The sequence below is a fragment of the Pinus tabuliformis genome, chromosome 2_2 (genome assembly GCF_031772625.1).
Source record: "Pinus tabuliformis cultivar Carrire ecotype Pingquan chromosome 2_2, CPIR1, whole genome shotgun sequence".
NCBI classification, from domain to species: domain Eukaryota; kingdom Viridiplantae; phylum Streptophyta; class Pinopsida; order Pinales; family Pinaceae; genus Pinus; species Pinus tabuliformis.
Genome location: NC_142300.1, coordinates 666,086,773 through 666,111,279, shown reverse-complemented (window position 1 = coordinate 666,111,279; position 24,507 = coordinate 666,086,773). Strand labels below are relative to the sequence as shown.

Here is a 24,507-nt window from a genome sequence, read left to right as displayed (position 1 = left end):
TCAAACTCAAATCTCATCACTTTTTACCTCACATCATGGAAACCATGCCTTTAGGAACCATTTCCTTTTAGATAATGGTATGTGTTCAGAAATCACATCCTTAAGACAATCTTCTTTGAAGGGGCATCTACATGCATCATGTCATCGAACTGTTGAAAATCTCTTGTATCACCTACTTTTTCGCCATCAACAACTACATTGAAGGCATTTGATGGGCACACCTTGTAACTCCAAGGGGTTTTCCTTCTTTACCTATCGAGCGAAGGGATAAAACAATCTCAATTAAAGTTGAAGTCATCGATGCCCCATCAAGTACAAAGATTGGGTGAAGTTATCATGTCAAAATCGGTGCGTCTGTAAAACAAGCTTTGAAACCTTTTGCACTCGCAGGTAGCCAATTTTCAAGCTGCCTTAACCCATGGCTCAACCTTTGTCCATGCACCTTTACCAGTACAAATAATTTAATTACCTTCCAAAATTGCAAGACCCTAAAAGTCCACTTCAGGCTTGCTTACTGACTTAAACTTGACAGGAAATAAGTTCAGAGCAAGGCCCTACAAGCCTGGTATGTGTAAATAAAGTTAAAAAGAATACGACGGATAGGAAAATCAATAGAGAGGCGATCGCTGCGGAATGCCTTTTCTTCGTCTCCGCTTCACAAATTCTGTTGTGGCCGTGCAGCCCAATTTCTTGCACCCCACGCCTCCGCTCGCACTCGCTCCTGACGAAGTGTGGAACGCCATGGTGTTGTCCAGAGTCGTATTGGGCGATATATGGCCGCCCTCTTCAAATTCCTTAAGCCCCTCCGACTGTGCAAACAGTAAATATTTTGAGAGATCCTTCCCCTGGTTTATCAGATGATCTACCTGCTCACACAAAGAAAAAATCAAAATTTGTTATCGACTGCTGACCAATTAACCAAATATTAGAGTGATAAGCAGTTAATCCAAAATATTATAGACTGCTTATGAATTTATCAAAATGTAGTAATGGACTGCTCAACAATTAAAATCAAAATATTATGGACTTTTTTCGAAAAGTCCGGCAAGATTAAACATTTAATGGGCCACTAAACCAGAAATCATATTATGGACATTTTCGGAAAAATCCAGCAAGATTAAATGTACACTGCCCAAAGATTTCACCAGAATATTATGGAATCTTAAACGAGAAATCGAAATAGTGTCTACTGCTAAATAATTTGTCATAATCTTTGCGGACTGCGAAAAAATTGTCGAAAGATTAAGGACTGCTAAACATTTTGTAAAAGAAAAAAGAAAAAAGAACATGTAATGTTAAGTAATTAACCGAAAGTGCTAAACAATTTGTCAAAAGATTATGAACCACCTAAGAAATTCGTCAAAAATGTTACAGACCGCTAACAATTAACCAAATTTTCTGGACATATAAAGAATTAGTCAAAATTTCATGTACTGGTACACCAGAAGTCAAAATATTATGGACTTCTAAACAAGAAATCAAAATATCAGACTGCTGAACCAATTCATCAAAATATTTTGGACTTCTAAACCAGATATCAAAATCTCATGGACTACTGAACCAATTAATCAAAATATAATGGACTATTCAACAAAATATTGTGCTCTATTACTGCCGATTGTTGTTCTTTTCTGAAAAACAGATCGACAATAAGCAGATTTTGTCTTTGTCGCATTTTCTCACCTTGCAAGCCACGGAGCAGAAGCGATAAGGCTCTTGTAAGCTTCTTTCGCAGGTGCTGCAGATGTTTCCAGATCGTTTGAAAGGCCGAGTCTGAGGCCTCTGGTTTAAGAAGACCACCTTTTCACTGTTCGTAGTGTACGCCTGCAAGAACAGATAAAATTCACAAATTTCAGTCCAATTTATACTTCAGGACTTCATATATTCTCTGGATCCGTGAAACGCCAAAGCTTTGAGTGGTTTGAGCAAATTTAAGCTCATCCATTAGTGTAGCTCACCTTAACATATGAGCAATCGATATATTTCTGCATTTCGTCTAGTCCGATGACATCGTGATAGACATATCTCCGAATCTGCGCGCAGGGAAATCATCATTTCATTAGCAAGATAACCGTTGAATTACGGGGACAATTAGAGCAGAGGAGAAGAATTTTTTTACCTTGAGCCGGCGGTGGCTCTCGTCAACTGGCACGCAATGCGAGCAAATGCTCCGGCAGCAGTCCAGGCAGAAAAAGTTCTTCTCGTTTTTCTTTGCAGTCTCATGAGTGGCGCAGGGCATGAAGAATTTGTCTGTGAGAAGAGCATCCAACCAGGCCGGCCTCTCCTCCTTCTCGCAGACCACAAACCCATCCTGAACACACACAATTCATGCACAATTCCAATCATTTTCACACATTTGGCTCTTGCGGCGGCGCCCAATTGTTACCCCGATGGAACACAGACAAAAACACAGACGAAAACACAGACGAAAACCAGGAAATTTTAAGATCTACAAAGCAGACAGGAAGCATTTACTCACCATGTTTGTAGCCCCCTGCGTGTTGTTGTCGCTGGGAATCTTGTTGTATGCCGCTGCTTGTGCTTATGATGGCTGTTGCAATTCAATGCATCACACTCACAAATATAGCTGGGTGGGTATACATGAGAAGGTTCAAAGGGAGGGAAGGAAGCAGTGAGATTAGGGTAAAGGTGAGAGGGCCAGGGAGCGAATTAGGGTTCCTTTCATCACCCTTTTGCCTTCATTATCCGATATATATATATATATATATATATATATTGCTCGCCCGCCCCGCCCAGCCCCGCCCATCTAGCTACTCTTTTTCATAAATATGAACTGATCCATACAGAACTGAAAATGTGAGGTTCGAGGTGGCAAAGATGTTTTCAAACTTAATGAGACTGAACTTATTTATTTTTACCAATTTGTATTAATAATAATTTTAATAATAGAAATAAGGAAATTAAATAAATAGTGATTATTTCAATATTCCTAAGGGATTTAGTCAAATGTGACAAGGAATAATTATTTAAATAATGATTTAATAATTATTTCTAGAGAAAATTAAATAAATAATCATTTATCTAATTATTCTCATGGGGTTTTTTTATTTAGATTAGAAAATAATTTAATAAAAATTGTTTACTAAATTATTTTCCACAATGAAAGTGATTTTACTATGGTAAAATTAAATCTACATAGTGTATTTCAATCCACCTGGTTAAATCTTCATTATCCCATATATATATATATATATATATATATATATATATATATATATATATATATATATATATATATATATATATATAGATATTGCTCATTTGTCCCTCTTGGTACCCGTGCCCAGGGCACCCCGCCCATCTAGGTACTCTTTTTCATAAATATGAACGGACTATGTGACCTCTTCCACTCCATACACAACGGAAAATGTGAGGTTCGAGGTGGCAAAGATGTTTTACAGAATGGAAAATGTGAGGTTCGAGGTGGCAAAGATGTTTTCCAAAGTAATGAGACTGAACTTATTTATTTTTACAAACACGTCTTTTTTTTCTTTTTCTTTTCTTTACATGGGATGATGGGTAATAAATGAGTTAACTATAAAATTGAAAATGAAAAATAATATTAGTTAATTAACTTTTTATTTTTTTTACATGGGATGATGGGTAATAAATGAGTTAACTGTAAAATTGAAAAAGAAAAATAATATTAGTTAATTATTTATATCAATGGATTATTAATGAAAATGTATCTGACAAATAAATAACTAAAACACATTAAACAAATTGAATTTGAAAATGAAAAATAATGTTAGTTAATTATTTATATAAATGGATTATTAATGAAAATGTATCTTACAAATAAATAACTAAAACAGACTAAACAATTTGAATTTGAAAAGTATAACCATAATTTAGTTATCTTGTTTGGAAAAATCAGGAGTGAATTATTCAAACTAATAAATACGTTAAACAAATTGAATTTGAAAAGTAAAACAATAATTTAATTATCTTATTTGATACCTGAGTTTTAAAGGAGTCAATTATTCAAGCTAAAATAAAAATTTATTTTTATCAATTATATATATATAGAGTTATGGTTCTGGCCAACGGGTGAGATTAGGTAACATGGGAAGGCGCAAAGTCGGAGGGTCAAGATTGAAAACCAAATTTAAAGCTAAAAGATATATATGTTTTCCAATTTTTTATAACTAATTTTATTTAGTTTGTTAATATTTTCTATTTTCATTTTAAAAAAATATGTAATTTAAAGAATTATAATAATATCAATAAAGAAAATATATTTTTTTAGAATAATAATTCTTATTTTACCAATAATTTAAGTAAATAAACTATTTTAAAATTAATTTCATAAGTTTACGTAACTTTTTAATTATTAAATTATTATTTTCGTGGAGTGGTGGAGTTAAAAAAATAGCCTAGTGGATCTTGTGTATATATCACATGAGTAGATTTTGTGTATATCACTGGATTGAGATACCTCTGCCGTTTTGGTGGTGTAAATCTTATTTCACAAATAATTTAACTAATTAATTCATTTTCAAATTAAGTTCATACGTTTACCTAACTTTGGTAATGTATATCAACACGGAGTTAAAAGGCCTGAATTATCGCATTCAATTATGGCACACATTTGAAATGTTTCAATTTCACATTTGTTTTTAAATTTATTTATTGAATTGAAGTTACTTTTAAATTTAATATCTCGGCAAAGACGTTCTCCATGATAGCAGGAGAGTTGAATTTTATAGTTTAAATAAAATTTTAATACTTAATTTGCAAAATTAATATAATGAACCTGAACAGAGGTCTCAAACTACAAGTTATTGGAATCATTAATGTAGGGTATGTCTCATGATCCATTCCCGCAATTAACACCAATTCATTATAATTTATAGTCGATCATTCTCACTTACAGGGGACTTCGTAGTTTAAAAATGCAGCGGCAAGAAAAAGGCGGATCGACGGGTAAGGGGAGCGGGGCACGGAACTGAGAGCCTGAAATTAGGGTTTCTATTCTAAAACTACAGAGATGCACGTGGTCATCGTCTTACCGACCTTAAATAAATATTTAAAAAATGAGTTGTCGAGACCTTAAATAAATATTTAAAAAATGAGTTGTCGAGCACGGCCGGTAAATATCTCCGCCAGCGCTGATAGCGACGCACATGGGCTCAAAATTCCAAATTTCAGCCCCCTTGGGTTGAAAAATGCAGCCGCCCATTTCAAATTTAAAAGAAAAAGCAGCCGGTTTTTTTGAGGTATAAAATTTGATGATGTAATGTAATCTTATTTTATTATTTCCACTATTATTTTATAATTTCCTTAGGACGCTCATTTTATACCTCAAAAAAACCCTAATGCACTTGTGGTGTTGAAAAATTTGTTTCTGAATCAAGAGACTAATATAGTTGATCGATATCCTATTTACTCTAACTTGGTTATGATTCTTTCCTCCACCAAGACAAAAAATGACGTTATGGTGGCCACTGGGAATAAAGACTACAATAATGTGAATTCCTCAACTGGTCAAGCTACTGATCAACATGCTAGTTCTACCACATCTCCATTGGGATCGATCCTACTCCAAATTTGTTTCCTATCGAATTGAAAATTAAGTCTCCCAAAGGCATTATCCATAAATCTGCATTCAACCCTCGTGCAAGAGATGATCATAATTATAACATAGTTGAGTATCTCGCTCAAGCTCCTTCAGTTATGTCAGCACTCGAGGTGTTACAAAATTGTCCTGCCCAAAAGAAGGCTTTACTTTCCACAATTATATGTGTTGATCCCTCATATTCTAATCTTGTAGTTTTTAACCATGAGAATTATACTCCTCGACTTCTAGCATAATTATATTTCATGATTCAGGTTATCGTTCGAAGTAAGACCATCCATCGCTCCATTGTGGAAGAAGGATCTTCCACCTGTATTATGTCACTTTCTTGGTGGAAGGCCATTGGCTCTCCCCAATTAAATAAGTCATCAACTACTCTAAATGCTTTTGACGGAAGAGGATTCAAGCCTTGTGGAATTTTGAATTCATTATAAGTAGAATTAGGTGTCAAGAAGGTGTTGGTATGTTATGAAACCAGCTCAAGAAAAGATAGAAAAGATAGATCAACGCCTTAGAATTCAGCCTCTTCGAGGGAGCAACCTCCTTTACATTACATAAATGAACAATTCTTGGATGATACAAATGAAAATACCTCCTTTCTATATATAGGAGTCTAAGTGGTCCCAATACAATCAAAGCCTACATAACAATAATATTGTAGGGCACAACAATAACAATAGTGGGCTTCTATGTGGCACAATAGTAACAATACGGGCACTACATGGGTACATCAATATAATAAGTGGGTTATACTAATAACAATGAGGGGTTACACTAGTAGTATAGGGGTCTAACATGCCCCTCTCCTTCAAAAAGCGTTGTCCTCAACGCTTCAGTAGTTCTTGATGCTTTTGTATAAAATTCTTGTCCTCCCATGTGGAATATTCAGCGGGTAAGTTCTTCCACTTGATGAGATACTCTGAAATTGATCGATTTTGTAGCTGTCAGGTTCTTGTTTCTATCACTGCTCCAGGTTCCAATATGATTTTTCCTTCCTCTTTAATTTCTGGCAATATTGCTTGAATTGGGACCTTTTGCAACTTTTGAATAGGTGGCCATACTTCTTCGTCCTTCTTCCATTCATCCCTTGCTTTGTTTATCCAATTTGGTTGGATAATATAAATAGCACAAAACAATGCTTCCACATCCTCATCCTTGAAGAGTCTTCCCATTCGGTAAGGTCGCCATTTTTTAAGTGCATGTAGTATTGCCAACATTTCCTTCTCATAAGTAGCTTGCTTGAGATGTAGTAGTAAAAATACCCAATCACCTACATCAAAAAAAATTTCACCACGATGTTGATCTACCTGTTGTTTCATTTGATTTTGCACCAAAGTGGTGTTATCCTTTAAAAGTTGGAGAACTTGTTGTTGATGCTCGATGTGATCTTTCTCTGCTTGAACCTTTTTCTTCTTGATATGTCCTTCTATCTTTTGAGGAGTGGTAATTTCTTCCAGCCCTTTACAAGATATGTTTGGATTCATTTCTTGATGCTCGATGTGATCTTTCACTTCTTGAACATTTTTCTTATTGATGTGTCCTTCTATCTTGATAGTTTGAGGAGTGGTAATTTCGTCCATTGAATTACAAGATATGGTTGGATTCATTTCTTCTTTCTCGATGTGATCTTTCACTTCTTGCACCTTTTTCTTCTTGATATGTCCTTCTATCTTGAGAGTTTGAGGAGTGGTAATTCTTGCCAATGCTTTACAAGATATGGTCTGATTCATTTCTTCTTTCTCTGGGGTGGTGTCCTGACATATATCCTCTTCTTTTGATGTTTCTTGATCTTTTTCTTCCTCCTCTTCATATTCTATGTAAAATAATTTCTTCTCAGCACACCTATGACCTTTAGTGCATTTGCTATCACAATTGTAACAAAGCCCTTTTTCTCTTTTTTCTTCCAATTGTTGTGGTGTAACCCTTGTAGGTTGTGGAAGGCTGGGAGAAACAACACTTCCATCTTTATAGTTGTGAGGGGTATGCTTCCTGATTTCCATAATTTTGCTTTCCATTATGTCACAAAGCCCTTTTACTCTTTCCAATTGTTGTGGTGTTGCTCGAAAGAAGGTGTTGCTCTTTATATCCTCATAATGTGCTATCATTTCCTCCGTGAAAATTGACCACGTAACAAGCTTTTTACGAGAACAAAGCCCTTTGTACCATAAATATTGATCTGGTTCTAAATATGAAGATGCAATACATACCTTTTGTAACAGTTGTACGCCATGTATATCAAAATATTGCTCCATCTGAAGTATCCAATTTACCGGATCCTTGCCATCAAACTTCCTCATCTTGTTTTTTCTTGATTTTAGGAGCTCTACCTTGAAACAACTGTAACTCTATACTTTCCAATATTTAAGTTCTGAACTTGTGACTTGTAGTAGCCCTCTGTGTCCTCTTTCCAATGCCACAAGTCTGATCCAAATTGGATTCTCCAAGAAAACGTTATGCACAATCTCCCGCAGTGACCTGATTATAGACTAGTTCAGTAGAGCAAACTTGTATGAAGCGCCACGTGTCATTGTTTCAACCTTTGACTCTGAAAAATATATAAACAGAAACTAAAGTTCGTCCTCTTTCTGTACCTTCTTACGAAATTTCAATCCGATGCTCAGAAAGAACGTTATGACGATTTTCCCCAGGTCACCTGTTTTGAGTGTAATTCAAGAGTCTGCAAAAAGACCAACTTCCGCAGATCATATCTCCGAAAATATAGCGCGAAAAGATCTGAAATTTAGACCCAAGGTTCGACGCGATTTCTTCTCAAATGGTTTTTTTTTGCGATATCTGAAACGCCACAGAAAAAAAGTTATAGCGAAAATTCCACGATGACCTGTTTGGAGCAGCGAAACCCTAGAATCCAAAGCTCTGATACCAAATGTTATGAAACCAGCTCAAGAAAGGATAGAAAAGATAGATCAACGCCTTAGAATTCAGCCTCTTTGAGGGGGCAACCTCCTTTACATTACATAAATGAACAATTCTTGGATGATACAAATGAAAATACCTCCTTTCTATATATAGGAGTCTAAGTGGTCCCAATACAATCAAAGCCTACATAACAATAATATTGTAGGGCACAACAACAACAATAGTGGGCTTCTATGTGGCACAATAGTAACAATATGGGCACTACATGGGTACATCAATATAATAAGTGGGTTATACTAATAACAATAAGGGGTTACACTAGTAGTATAGGGGTCTAACATGGTAGAATTCAAGGTTATCGATAAACCATTAGATTATAACCTTCTACTAGGTTTTACATGGGTTTATGCTATGGCTATTGTTGTTTCAACATATTTCAAAATTATTGTTTTCCCTCATAGTGGAGGTATAGTAGCCATTGATCAACTCACTTTATTTGCCACCAGTTCCCAAGTTACTGGAAGCACCCCTCTTGTAGGAGAAACCCCACATCCATATCAACATGTCGGGGTGGGATTTCTTAAGGATTCTTCCCTCCTGGGAACCTTTTTTCTTCCTCCTCCTCTTCCTCATTCTCTTCCCAAAAACTCTAATCCAGTGTCCTATGTCAACATGATATATTGTTGTACTACTCCATCTAATCCTTGGATAGTGCCAAATGAATAAAACATTGACACTTTTGGTGATTGAATGCTTCTTAGTCCCATTGATCTCGACAATGAAGCCATCTATTTGTCTTGTGCAACACATTCTACTCTCTCCTCTTCGATCAATTGGGTTTATAATTATTTATATTTTGACACATCCTCTGATCCCTTCTCTCGTACATTTTCTACTTATAAGAGCATCATAGAGATCATGATGTTGGATGATGCACCATAGGACGACCATCACCATCGTTCCTCCTTTCCATATTCCTCCAAGGATAATCTTAGTGAAATCTATTGGACCAATGTAATTAATATGTCTGTGAATTTTGTATCCATCCATGATATAGATTATGAGAATAATTTGTCAAATATTGAAGAGACTATCCTTGTTGATATTTCAATAAAACCCAAAATTGTTGATAATGTACATATTGGTGCATTCTTCTCTCCCAATGAGATTAAGACTTTTAAATCCCTTTTCTAGGAATTTAGAGATGTTTTTCTCCTGGACTTAAGAAGAGATGTTAGGTATTGATCCAAACATTGGTGTACATGAAACCAAGACATATCTTGATGTTAATCTAGTTCGGCAGTGCCTCCATCTGGTCCATCCATAGAAGGTTGCGATTATTAAAGCCAAATTTGAAAAACTTCTACGTGATAGTTTCATCTACCTACTATCTCTAACTAATTGGGTATCCAACATTTTTCTTGTCATGAAGAAACGGGGAACAATTCGTGCATGTGTCAATTATGGGACATTAATCATGCTTATCCTAATTATAACTATCCTACCCCGTTCATTGACCATATTTTTCACGAATGTGCTAGCTATGAAATATTTTCATTTATGGGTGGATTTTTCGACTACAATCAGATCAACATTCACCCATTGGACCACCGTAAAACTACATTTATTTTTATATGGGGCACATTTTCATATCAAAATCTCCCTTTAGGATCGAAAAATATTGGGGCAATGTTCGTGAGGGAAATGAATTATGCCTTCCATGAAATTTAACACCTTGTACAACAATATTTGGATGACCTGCCTGCTCACTCGAAACATGAGTTTGATCATCTAATGCATCTTAGGGCTATATTTTTATGTTGTCAACACTATAACATTAGGCTAAATCCACACAAGTATGTGTTTTGTGTAATCTTTATTTGAATTCTTGGTTTCATTGTTTTGAAGCATGGAATTTGTATCGACCCATTGAAAGTCCAAGCGATCCTAGATCTTCCTTCTCCTTCCTCTCTTCTTCAGCTTCAATGACTCTAAGGGAAGGCTAACTTTCTACGGAGATTTGTTCCCAACTACGTTGCATTAACTAAAGGATTTACTCGCTTGTTAAAGAAAGGGGTTCCCTTCCATTGGGATGAAATTTCCCAGAAGGAGTTTGATTCCTTGAAATACTTTTTTATTCAAGAATCATTGTTATATACCCCGGATTACCAATGTGATTACTTCCTATACCTTGCCACTACATTTACTACCATCACTATGGTATTGGTCCAAAAGGAAAATGTAAGGACCGAAAATCCTATCTATTATTTGAGTCATAATATGAATGATACCGAGATCAAGTATACTCACATTAAAAAGTTAACTTTGGCGGTTGTCCAAGTTGTCCAAAGGTTTCATCACTATATCCTTCTTCGCAAGACCATGGTTTTTTTCGACTACAACCACATGACATACATCTTGTCACGACAATCATTGGGGGGTGAGTACTCCACATGGATTGTATTCCTCCACGAGTTCGATTTTGAGTTCATCAAATCCAATTCAAAGAAATCCTTAGTCTTTGCTCAGGTGATATGCAACCTTCATGCTACTAAAACTGAAACAATGTGTGAGAATGAAAATTCTATTACAGATGAGTCATTATTCCTGATCGATTAATATGAACCACGGTATGGAGAAATTATCATATATCTCCAAGCCCATACTTTTTGCCTCCATACCTCTTGCTTTGACCAATGACGTATCTGATATCAAGCTAAAAACTAGATTATAATCAACAACACCCTTTATTGTTGTGGTATCGATACGAGTTTTTGAATGTGCCTCACCCATGAGGAGGATGTGAAAGCCATGAATGAATGCCATGTTGGGGCATGTGGTGGACATGTGTCTCGTTATGCCACCACACAAAATATTTTGTGTTGGCTACTTTTGGCCTACTACATTTCGTGATTGAATCCTTGCAGTCCAAAAGTGTCATGCGTGCCAGATATACGATCATAAAACCCATGTTCCACCCACTCCTTTGCACCATGTTATCATCGTTGGACTTTTTTCGAAATGGGGAATTGATTTTATGAAATGTAACACTCACTTCACCAGGGGGCATGCCTACATCATTACAGAGGTAGACTATTTTACCACGTGGATCGAGGCGATGCCTACATACAAGAACATGAGTGAAGCAATTGCTTTATTTTTCTTCAATCATTTCTTTGCAATGTTTGGTGTACCACAGGCTATAGTTATAAACCATGGGAAACATTTCCATAATCACATGGTGTATGAACTAATTGCTAAGTTGGGCCTCTCCCATGAAAGCTCAACTCCCTACTGCCCTCAGGTGAATGGGCAAGTTGATGCCATCAATAAAGATTTGAAAAAAATGCTTCAATGCATGATAGGGATCCAAAAATCATATTAGCATCTTATTCTTTATTCAACCTTATGGGAATATCAAACTTTTGTTCAGATTGCTACCAAGTTCACACCATTCCAATTGGTATATGTTCTAGAATAAATCCTTCCTATTGAGTGTGAAATTCCATCTCTGAAACTTGTTGTTGAGCTTCTCCTTTCCACTTCTACAGAAGAAGAGTGTCTCTTACACTTGACACACTTAGAAGAAACCCGGCATGATGTCGCCATGGCTAATGAGGCCCATAAGAAATGCGTTATGGAACAATATGACAAGAATGTCAAGCCTTATGTCTTCTCAGAATGTGACATTGTCTTGTTGTATGATCGAGAGTCTAATAAGTTAGGATCGAGGAAGTTCGAGCCAATGTGGCTAAGCCCATACATTGTTAAACATGTTCTTCATAAAGGGACCTACGATCTTATTGATTTCGATGAAGTTCCATTGGCACAACCTAGAAATGGGTTGTACCTTAAAAAATACTATGCTTAATTTATTTTTATGTATTTCACTATGTACATGTGTAGAAATTCCTTGTAGATTCAAACTGCAGATTGTAATATGCTAAAACAATTGACTTGAATCTACTCTACTCATCAACAGAAAAAATAAACAATTGATGAAATCATGAAACATAAAAGAGAAAGAATTCAATCTCGCATAATACAATAATCTTCTAGGGAAAGGCACAGTTAAAAACCATTGTTGTATGTATATTGAATTTATCAGAAAATATGAGAAGATTACAATGCTTTTCTCAAGCGCAAGCAACCTCTACACTATCTCTATCTATCTCACTACTTCACAAACAAGCTTCAGCCAATACTTAGTGAAATATACTCCCTACCAAGCTCCTATTTCCTTGTGCATATTCCTAGGGAATTATCCCATATATAATTGGGAAATTACACAAATATGAATTAAGGAATCATATTAGGCTTTCCTCTAATTGCATGCACCACCTATACAATTCAGATGATTATACAATTGATAGTACATTGTCCTTGAACTCCAATCTCAACTAGGTATTTCTCTAATCCGACAGGTATGAGTTAATTATAAGTGACTCTTTAGTTTATTGGATGATCAACGTTGGTTAGACCCCAGTACTATAGGTTACACCCCACTACTAGGTCTCCCACCAATTCCTCCATCAATTAGAACTAGTTTAACTGAATTTAACTCAACCAAGACTCCTAAAAAGTAGGAAACACTCTACATGACTCTAGTTAGACTCCCAAATCGAATCAACTTAGCCAACTAAATCAAATTAACTTAGTTAACTATTACAAGTTGATATGAGAATTGGAATTACAATTTAATTCTTATGTTAATTCAAGGACAAAATCAAATTAGGATTTTATTGTTGCATTTTCAACAACATGTTGTATATAGGGTGTGTTGAGTGTGTTTCATTGTGTTCCTTTCAAATTTTCTTACGATTTCTATTAATCATGTTTACATTTGGTTTTCATATGTCAGCTTCCTTCAACCATATGTTGGTTATGTTGATGGGGCTAGTCATAGTACTCAGAACCTTTCCTCCACACCATGGGCTATATATGCTTTGAGTGGGAAGTTAGTGAGTTTACAAGGGATTTATATTGATCTCTCTACTAATAACATCGTTGAGTATAGCGCAGTGATGGAACTATTTTCTGATGTTATTTCTCATGGTATTTCTCGTATAGTTATTAGACTTGACTCACAACTTGTAGTACTATAGTTGACTAATGTCTATTAAGTTAGAAGTCCAGCTATACTTCATATGTTCTTAAGGGTTCACCTTCTAAAAAGACATTTTTATTATAGCCAATATCAACACATTTACAGAAGTCTAACTACATTGACAGATGCATTGGCTAATCGTGTTTATACACATATGGCCACATGGCCTTGCATATAAAAAAATATACATGCAGTCAAAACATGGCTATATAGCCTCCAAGTAGACTAATCTTGATTATGCTCATGATAGAAAGAAATTTCATGAGCCATATTGCACAGTAGTTGGTTGATACAACTAGGCACGCTAAAAGTATGATGTTGCAGTCTCATAGGGATCATATTGTCCTTAGTCTCAACTATTCCCTAGGTCTATCCCTCCATGTGTCGCTCAACCTCTACAAGAGTCTCAGCCACATTAAGATCCTGCAATACCTCTCGCCCCCCCTGTAGCAACATGTACTCCAATTGGTTCCTGTTGTGGGTCTCCAACATGTTGAAGATAGGATGAATTCACGGGTCGAATGATTCCAACGTCTGCATGTAAAAATCGACAGTTAGTCTGAGATACATAGAAAATACAAAATAAATTGTAAAACGTAAAAATAAAAAAAAAGGATCAAAATGATTTTTTTTATCTATGGCACCCCATCGCTCTCCATCACGAATCGCGAGATTTGGGTCTCCATGGAAATCCATCCTAGCATATGGATAACCTTTAATCATATTGAGTTTCATGCGTAACCATCAGAAGAATACTGATGTGAAACTCATAGATGATGGACCTTCATGTATGGATATGAGATCCACCCATCTTCTCATTTGCGGGACTCTCAGATCTAGGAGCTCGAGCAAGATATGTTATGGTCGGAGTAATGGAATCTGTTCCAAGGCAAATGAAATTAGAACGGAACCATACCCAAAGCTTTTCAACCATCCATCCTTTGCCTTGGTAAGTTATTCCTTCATGTTTGCAAGTACTCCCTCACTCAAGTTGAATACTATCGGCTCTATGCAATCTAAAGCATATTACATTTGGGACCAGTTATCCAAGTGCAGGGTAGCACTAACAACCATCTAGAAATGATAAACATGATTGTCCTCAAAGGAAAACAAACCACATCCTTTATCTTGATTTTCCCATCTTTGGTTGGTTGGGATCAAGGTATATAGTGTGTACTGATATAGTCTTTGACAGTCTCTCCATCCCTTCCCAAACCACATAACGAGACAAGGGCACCTTTCCTCAATAAACCTGTCAAGAAATAGTTGTCTTCCACCTGTATGCTAAGCATATGTGCTCCAAGCCTAAAAGCGTGTGTCTAAACATACCATGCTCGAACAAAATAATATAATAACTCCAACTATTGCCTCATCCCAAGAAGAAGAAAAAAATCAAAAGCCCACAGTTTCTCAATGCCTAGATGGTGGCTGGATCATTAGTTGCATTCATGTATTATTCTTCGTGTTCACTTTCTCTGCATATCAGATCCATTTTGTTTCGATGGAAACCTAAAACATGACAAGAAGAATCATTAGAGTGAATCATATGCAAAAAATTGAGAGAAATTTGAGTGAAACAAGCAAAACAAATTTTTGAAATGCTTCGAGCACACCCTACTAAAGGGATACATTGTGTTGCAGTGCCCTCCACAGTGAAATTTTTTTCTTGCCCAACGCACTTTTCAACATTGTTGTGGTGTGATGGGGATAGGTCGAAAAATTAAAACCCTAGGTCACCAAAAATTAGAAAAAATATGCATGAAATGAAAAATCATAATAGTTGAAAGAAAAAGGAAGGTGAGATTTCCTACCTGGAAGTGACGATACTCGAAATGATCCACCGAATTGGCCGCAATCAACTGCAGAAAATCAGGGGAAAAAAGCACTTAGAGCTCACTCACCATGAGGTAAAATGTAAAATGGTAAAAATGGAATTATTTTTTTCCTATTTATGGTCATTTTCATGATTATTTTACTCATATTTTATTATTTTGACCTAAATTTGACCTAATTTTACCATGTATAAGATATTTTTAGTTTTTTTGTGATGTTCTGAGCAGGTTAACCACTGTTTAATGTATTTTATGATATTTGAATCAAAACATATCATTTTGACCAAAGAGCATACTTTTATCACTTTTTCAGGCTTTGTAAACTTAGGAAAAATGAACATCCTCGAGTCCTATTTCAGCTCTTTTTCAGACTCCAAAAATATGAAAATATTGTTGAGCACTTGTATTTTCGAACTCGTTAAAGTAAATGAAAAGATGTCAAATCAGTATAAGTTTAACCCTTTTCCTGGACTGAGATAGACTATTTACGAAAAATGAATACCTTAGTCGAGCATGGATAAGAGGTTCTCTTGAGTATCATTTTCTACCCTTTCAAACTCAAGGGGCTATTTACAAAAAAGGAACCTTTGGAGTTTTCCTTTTCACCTCTTTTTCAAACTATCTAAACATGAAAAAGGAGTCAAGTTTCACCTTTTATGGACTCGTAAAAACATCAAACATAGATGGACTTGTCGAACATGACAAGACCAAACCACTCCTTAAGGTTCATTAAAAATACTCAAAGGTATTTATCTGAAGGATGAACTTACAATTCAATCATATGTTATCCTCCTAAAGCTTGTCAGAAATAAAGAGGTACTAACTAGAAATGGTTGGGGAATTTGAGAAAATAGGGTACTTTATCTATTAATGGTAGCGAGTCGCTCTTGAACATGACACTCTTCCACTTCATCTTCGTGGTTGTTGGGTTGGGAAATTTGCTTGTATTTTTGGTTCAGCACACCATATCAAAGCCTCAAATTTCATTTTTGGATCAATTCTACCAACTCCATTCAATGTCATTAATATGTTCAAGAGAAGTCAATCAGTTGATATCTGCTATGATACTCTTAAGAATTCATTACATGCCTGTCGTTCTTGAATCAATTCCACATTAGCATAATTTTGTCTCAAATCATGATACTCATTTCGTGTCATTGATGGGGGATACATCAAGGCCCTCATGTGATGAATTTCTTCGTGTCGACATTAGTTCATTATCTAGGAAGTTGACTTAGAAACTCCCTTTGGTACATTGGAGCTTGCATACATCAATGACAAGTTTCCTCGCCCTCGGAAATAGGTTTTCATCATTGGCCTTTGACCAAAATATTTTATCTGGTGTTCGACTTCAACTCATTCATTCACACCATACAGATTGTACTATAGTACCTTAAGAGCCATTAACATCATCGGTGGTTTCTCTCCTGTTTGTTAACGGCTTACATCATTGGCCGACAATCAGATGGTGTCCACCATGTTCGACTTCAACTCATTTATTTGCATGGTTAGATTCATAAGTTGGATGATCGAGTGAACGAGATAGAAGACCTCGGGTCTAGTTTCATCCATCTGGGATGCTCTTTCAGAATGAATGCAAGATTACGAAGTATGATGGCTATGATCATATAGATAGTCATCTAATCATGAGTCCACAATTTTTCATCATTGGATGAGACTTCTTGATCATTATACATGTAACGTTAGCTTATGTGTTGAGCATGGGTATGCCTCCCTCAACAAAAATATCATGATGAAAATGTATTATAACAGATGATGATCTCGAATATTTCTTCTTGATCTGAAACTTGTCACAAGGTAAAGCACTTCAGTCATCAACTAATTTTTCTAACTTTGCGCTTTAGGGGGAAACCTCCAATAGGCCATTTTGTCACATGTTTTCAATAGGCCTACAAACTAGATCAATCCACATCCATGAACATTTTTTCATCATCCTTACACAAATCCATAAACATGAACTTTCCAAAAAGTCTGAGTTCCTAGGTGTTACACAGTAATTTGTCACCATCCCTGTTACTCCTCTTGTCGTACCTTGGAGGACCCATCCCGGGAGTTATAAGAAGTGACAAGGGCTAAAAACACTTGCATTATGTTCCCCTGAGTATGTACTCCATGTTCCCTGAAGACACCTTCTGCAAATCATCCCTAAAAAGTGCTCTTTTTCCATTGGCGCAAGTCCACAGTGTCTTACCCGCGCCAATGATGGAGATCCTCAAAAGAGGGCACGACCATTGGCGCTCTATCTTAGAGCAACAGTCGCGCCAACCAAATTTAGTCGTGCTTTTTGCCTTAATGCACGTCCGACTGTTGTTTCCTTCATTACATGGAGCTTTTCTGAGGATAGAAAATCAGCCTTTTGTCGAGTTTTATCCATCTTTATGGCTTTTGCTAATTCCACAAAAGGTGTCCCGGTTCATCGCATCCTCTTCCCTTCTTCATCTATATAAGCTTGTCATTATGCATTGGGAAAGCTAGTGCTAAGAGAGCTAGAGTAGAGAGAGTGTTGGTGTTAGTGTTATGCTAGTGATTTGGTGATTGAGTTATAGTAGTGATGATTATTGGTCATGGAGAGAATGCTAATGAGTGCTAGAGAGGTTATGCTGCCGGAGAGGAGATGCATGTCAAGACACATATAGTTACTCACCCAGCCAGGAGAAGGGTCGACGTCAGAACAATGGTTGTAACTTTTCCTGTTTATTAATTGATGAGCGACTGCTATTATAGTTCCAATCTCATTATCTGTCATGGTGATATGTTGATTTATTTCCTTTCTGACTGAAATATAGTTGTGCCTTGGTAGTTTCTATGTTGGTATTTGTCTCTTCCTTTGCATGTGCAGGTGTTCGTTTATGATCTGTTGGAGCAAGGGAGCGAGGATATCAACTCTGCTTCAATCATAGCGTTGGACTCCAGGTTAGTCTTCTTGATTCACCTTTGATGCATAACTAGGAACTTGCGTAGCAGCGTGGTTTGTTTGTGGCTAGTTCTTTGTTAGGCTAGTGGGATCGCCTCTGTCCGCAGAGGGGATTTACCTTACCAACAAATTGGCGACTCCGCTGGGGAGTAACTCTTTGATTTTGTCTTGCATGTTAATTTTCTTCTGCTTGCTTGAGTGCATGAGCTTCCTGAGTCAGTTTTGAGTTGATTCTTTACTGTTTGACCCATCTGAGCACTGTCAACCCGACCTGAGGTCGTATCATTTATCTTTTTAGTTGGCAAGCTTGATTGGCGCGGTTATTTCTCTGACAGTCGCGCCAGTTGGCGCACGTTGCTCAAAAGCAACTCGCGCCAATTCTGTGGTAGCGCAAGTTGCAGGCTGACAGTCGCGCCAGCTCTGTAAATTTTGCCTGTGTGTGGGTGGAAAGCTCATTCAGTCTCTTTATATACCTCTTTTAGCCTCTGGAACTGTGTTGAACCTCTGCTTGACTGGTTTTAGCCTGTATCCCTCAGCTGTTTGCTTATTTCCAGTGACTTTGCATGTCTAGCCTTCTGTGGGAAGTTTTCAGTCTCTTGATCATCCAGTCAGCTTGTTGATTGTTCTACACCTATCCAGTGCTTTGTCAAAGCTTGATCTTCTATACTCTGAATACTTCACTCCTAGCCTCTTTGAAGTTCACTAGTTTTTGTGTTTTTCCTTGCTTTCATGGTTCATTTTGTGTTTTAGAATTGGTTCTATTTCATTGACTAAATTTGGATTGTGCATATCTCTTAGAATTTGTTTGCATGCATCATGCCATCTTAAAGGGAAGAAAAACAAAAAATCTCTTGCATCATAGTAGTTAGCATTTATTGTTATTTGTTGCTATTGAAAAAGGAAAAGACAAAATTTCGTTTCTTGTTATTAGCTGCATTAGGATCTTTGTTCTTTGTTGAAGTGATCATTTCGTTTGTGAAAAAGATCTTAACCCTCCTGTAGATAGAATTCATCGAATCAAATGATTTAATTTCGGCATATAGTTTGCATGTAAGAAGTTTTCGAGATATCACATACGGTAGGACCAAAAAACTGAAACATAATCAAAGATAAACTTTAAAATGAACCAAATAAACATAACAACGCATTGGAACATAACGCAAACACTCTAGAGGTCTAGGTTAGAGACGTGTTCCGGCGTCGTTAAACCTGGTAGTCTATCGTCGAGTGGTTGGGTGATTCCTCCACGGTGAAACGGTAGCTGTCAATACGGACTGTGCTCCCACGTATCGTCGAGTATATATTGGGAGACCCCTATAGGAATAAAGCTTTTATCCATAGGAAGCCGTGTCAGCCGCCCTACGATTCGCAATGCAGTGAACACAGCATTCACGAAGATCGACCACCCGTACCCTAAAAAGTATTCTGTGGTTTTGCGAAAAGTTTGGCACACCCTCTACCTAGAATTCTAGAGCAGTCACTTTTGATCCTTTTCGGACTCCCTAAATGAAAAGGTGCCTGTGAGCGTCTTGTCACTTCGTGCTCATTAAATATTCGAAGGAGACTAGAGTCATCTTTTACCCTTTTCTCGACTCTTAAAAAATGAAAAGGTTAAGTTCAGTGTCTTAAAAATTTATTGGCCACGATAACATCTACCCAATTAGCTTTTGTTTGCATCAGTCCAAAGTAGGAGTTATCTCGATAAACTTCTCAAGTTTCATCCTGGCAGAATTACTAGTTTCGTCTTCTACCGAAACACCGGTGGTGAGTCTTCCTGTGGTTTTAAGTATACAACCACTTAGTTCTCGTGCCCCGGGTGACGAAGCTTACCAGTATCATTGGAACCCTACGTGGGAACCTTTTGAGGACGGTATCCCTTTTTGGGACCATCCTTCCCCTCGTGGGTCAGTCCCACAAGTTTCATCCGACATGGATGAATTATCCCCTACTACAACCGATGAGTCCGTTGCAACGAGCGGTGAAATTCCCACCTCAACGGACCCTATATATGTCAGTAGTACACCTACTACTACAAATTTACCGCTCGGTTATAAAGCTTTGAGAGATGCTACGCCTTATGGAACTCCGTTCACAGGTCCCATGTGGTCATCCCACACTTTTCCTGCTACGGAGCCTTTTACTCCACAAAGTCACGGTCTATCTGTTACCTCCGTCACAGCCACTCCAACGGTATGTGCAGCCCACTTGACTTCTATTTATAGTCGTCCCTCAGCTTCTTTGTTTGGAGTCTTTGACCCCATGACAAATGTCTCAATGCAGGAGCCATATGATCCATATTTGTCATCTCAACCGGTTGTTGAAGTATCGGTCCCATTGTCAATTGATTGGACCTCCACCTCTTTCCATGGTGGTCAAGTTTTATCTGCACAATCTCCAATACAACCCCCTCAAGACCACCTAGGGCAGTCCATTTATGGAAACCCTTTCGTTACTGCTGCTCCTTTTTCCTCTTTGCAACCTTCTGGTAACTCAGGTCAGTCGTCTTTTCAACAAGTCCAACCTGGTACCCAGCAAGGCCATCCCACTGGACAAAGTGGTCAACAAACCGTTAACCCGAACCAATCCAATGTCCAGTATAGTCCAATGTCTGGACAAGGTACTCAACCACTCGGTCAACCTACTGTCCAGTATTCACAACCCTCTGGGCAGATTGGTCAGCCCCAAACACAGTTGGGCCAACCAACTGCCCAATCTCCTCAACCATCTAGTCTGCTAGGACAACCTTCAACTGTGCAACAACCGTTCCAGCAGGTAGGCCAACCTCAGTATCAGCAGGCCCAACCTTCTGGACAGATCGGCCAACCTCACCATCAACAAGGTTTTCCTTCTGGCCAGGTAGCCCAACCTATAGGACAGTTCATTGGTACTGCTCAGTCTGGTCCATGGCCCCAAATGGGACCCCAACACCCATCTGGCCTTCAAATGCAGGCTGGGTCTCAATCACAAACTTTTCATCCAACCCAGCCTGGTCCTTCAACTCAATTCGGAGCCCCACCACTGTATGGCTACCAACAACCTCAAGGGCAATTTCCGTTTGCCCCGTACCAGAATTACCAACAACCGCAAGCAAATCCCTCACAAACTTATCAACAGCAATACGGCACGCCTGCAGCATCATTTGGTAATCCTTATGCTGGGGGGCACTATACAAATCCTTATGGCCAATCCACTATGGGGCCAAATCCTTCTGGACAAACTCTATGGGGGCAACCACCACCTGGGTGGAACCCTGGTGCTCCACCCTACCAACAGCCCCAGATGCCTTTCAATCCTCAATTACCATTCTTAGCGACTTTAGAGTTACCAGATGTATCCAAATTAACCAATGATCCTATCCTTCATAATCCTTATTGGCCTCCAGTTCCAACTAAGATACCTGGTGACTGTCCAAAATTCGATGGTAAAGCCAATGAAGATCCACAAGCCCATATTATGACCTATCATTTGTGGTGTTCGTCTAATTCATGGCTTGACGATTCAATTCGACTTCGTCTTTTTCAAAGGACTCTCATTGGCTCTGCCGCTAAGTGGTATATTGAACTTCATCGCGGGTCCTTTCAAGATTTCAATTCCTTGGCTATGGCGTTTCTCACTCACTTCCAGTTGCCCATTCGATACGAAACGGGTACGCACCTCCTCACTTCCTTAAGACAAACGACGGCTACGCATATCTCTGATCATATTCATGAATGGAGACGGCGTAGACGTATGATCAAATTTTGGATTCCCGACCAGCTTCTTACCGATTGGTTTACGACTTCGTTCGTGCCTCCAATAGCTCGGGATATCGCCATGGGGGCGTGTGTCACTGAAGAGCAAGCTATTGCTCGAGCTCAATACCTTGACTTGGTTTATTCTCAGTCAGTTACGTTATATGATTATCTGCCTGATGTCCCAAGACAAGGAACATCTAAAACCCCGCCAACACCCACTGTTGACGGTATCATCGGTTCGGTTAATTCACCCTCTAAGAAAAATACGAACTCTGCAAAGCAAAAAACATCTGCTTCGAATGGACAACCTTCCCAGGCATCGTCTGGTTCGAATGTTACTTCTGAGGTTAATGCCGTCCAATCTAATACGGCAAGCAAGGCTTCGAAAGAGAAGAAAAGAGGGAAAGCTAAAAATAAGACGGAGCAACCTAAGCAGGAAACCCCAAAACCTCAACCTGAGGACGGCACTAAACGCAAACCCAAATATCCTTGTCTTATTTGCGATGAAAATCACTTTACCAGGGATTGCCCGAGGCGGTCCGAAGTTAGTCGTTTATTAAAAGGCACCTCTGGGACTCCTGCGGTGCTCAAGGAGCCCTTTCCCACCCAACATACTCAAAAAACTCAAATGGTGGCTGACCCTACTCAGCCTCCCTCTTCCTTTGGTTCTCAAGTGTTTATGGCTGGTACAATACCCATTAATATCAGTACTCGAACGAAGGATTATTCGTCATCTGCCGGGAAAGAGCCTGAGGTTCCCCAAGTGCTCCCCCGTTCAGTTCCGGTCCACTCCACATTGAGAGACCTGCCACCGAAACGCCTCTTCGACCCCCTCCAAAAGGAGTACTCCGTAAATCCTCGTATAATCCGAATGCTCGTGCTGCACAGCACTACAACATCGTTGAGGACTTAGCACAGACTCCGTCGGCTATGTCCGCCTTAGAGGTTCTCCAGAGCTACCCTTCTCAGAGGAAGTCCATGCTATCTGCCATTGGTGGCATAGATCCGGCCGATTCGGATTTAATAACTTTTGACTTAGAACGCCACACTCTAAGACTACCTCCTCAAATCGCCTTCCTCATACAAGTAATTATTAATTCCAAGACAATTCATCGTACAATTATTGATGAAGGTGCCTCAACTTGCATCATGTCCGTTGCCTGTTGGAAAGCGATTGGATCTCCGGCATTGAGCCAATCTCCCACCACCTTGGAAGCTTTTGATGGAAGAGCGTCCCGTCCTTACGGTATACTCCAATGTTTACCAATCTCTTTGGAAGGGAAGACGGTCGAGATGGAAGTTGAAGTTGTTGATGCTACTCTAACCTACAACCTCCTTCTCGGACGTAGCTGGATATACGCAATGCAAGCTGTTGCTTCATCTTTCTTTCGAGTTATTCATTTTCCTCATCAAGGGAAGATCGTTACCGTTGACCAGCTCTCCTTTTTTGCTTCTTCTTCCGAAGGCACCATCCCGTTCGTGGACCATACTTCCAAATTACCTAAGACTCTGGGAGCTGGACTTTTCAAAGATCCTGATCTTATGGGTGTTTTTCCACTCCCTCCTATAAATGTCGCCTCTGTCAATATGATCGCTACTGGCTCTGATCCGTGGCTCGTACCCCCTACAGACCAAGTAGATTCCTGGGGCGACCAGATGCCGTTGAGTCCTGCCGAGTTTAATTATGTTGAAATCATTGCCGCCTCGGCTCCCTCTTCTGCGCTTACTCCATCCTCAGGACTTCTAGATGAGGCTTCTTCGGATTCTCTAGGAGAAATATTCCTCTCCGACGAAGCTATTATTGAGACCATGTCTCCAGAGGAACCTCCCTGGTACAGTTCTCACCATCGTTCCTCATTTCTCCCTGCCTCGCAGCATTTCCTGACATGCCTCGAGCGGTTCGCTCCTTGTCTCCCATCACAAATCCTTCAAACGCCTATTCAAATTGATCAGGTTTTTTTTGAAGGAAATATGGCAAACATTACACGAACCCAACCCCTCGACATCTCTGTTAAACCCGGGATAGTCGAGCATCTTCATATCGGAGTCACTTGTACTCCAGAGGAGATTCAACTGTATTCTAAACTTTTTCGCGAATTTCGTGATGTTTTCGCTTGGTCCTATGAAGAAATGCTTGGCATTGATTCTAGTATAGTGATACATGAAATAATCACGTACCCAGATGCTAAGCCTGTTCGTCAACGTCTACGCCCTGTACATCCTAGGAAGGCTGCGGCGATTAAGGCCGAAGTAGAAAAGCTTCTTAACGCCGGTTTTATTTACCCTATTCCCCTTACAGATTGGGTATCTAATATTGTCCCTGTAACTAAAAAACAAGGTACAATCCGGGTTTGTGTCGATTACCGTGATATAAACAAAGCCTGTCCTAAAGATAATTTTCCCACAACATTCATTGATCAGAT

At 38.5% G+C, this 24,507-nt stretch overlaps 1 pseudogene; it reads right to left on the bottom strand.

Moving 5' to 3' along the window:
* Positions 1–500: 500 nt before the first annotated feature.
* LOC149194387 (uncharacterized) lies at positions 501–21,489 on the bottom strand (annotated as a pseudogene).
* Between the last annotated feature and the right edge of the window lie 3,018 nt (positions 21,490–24,507).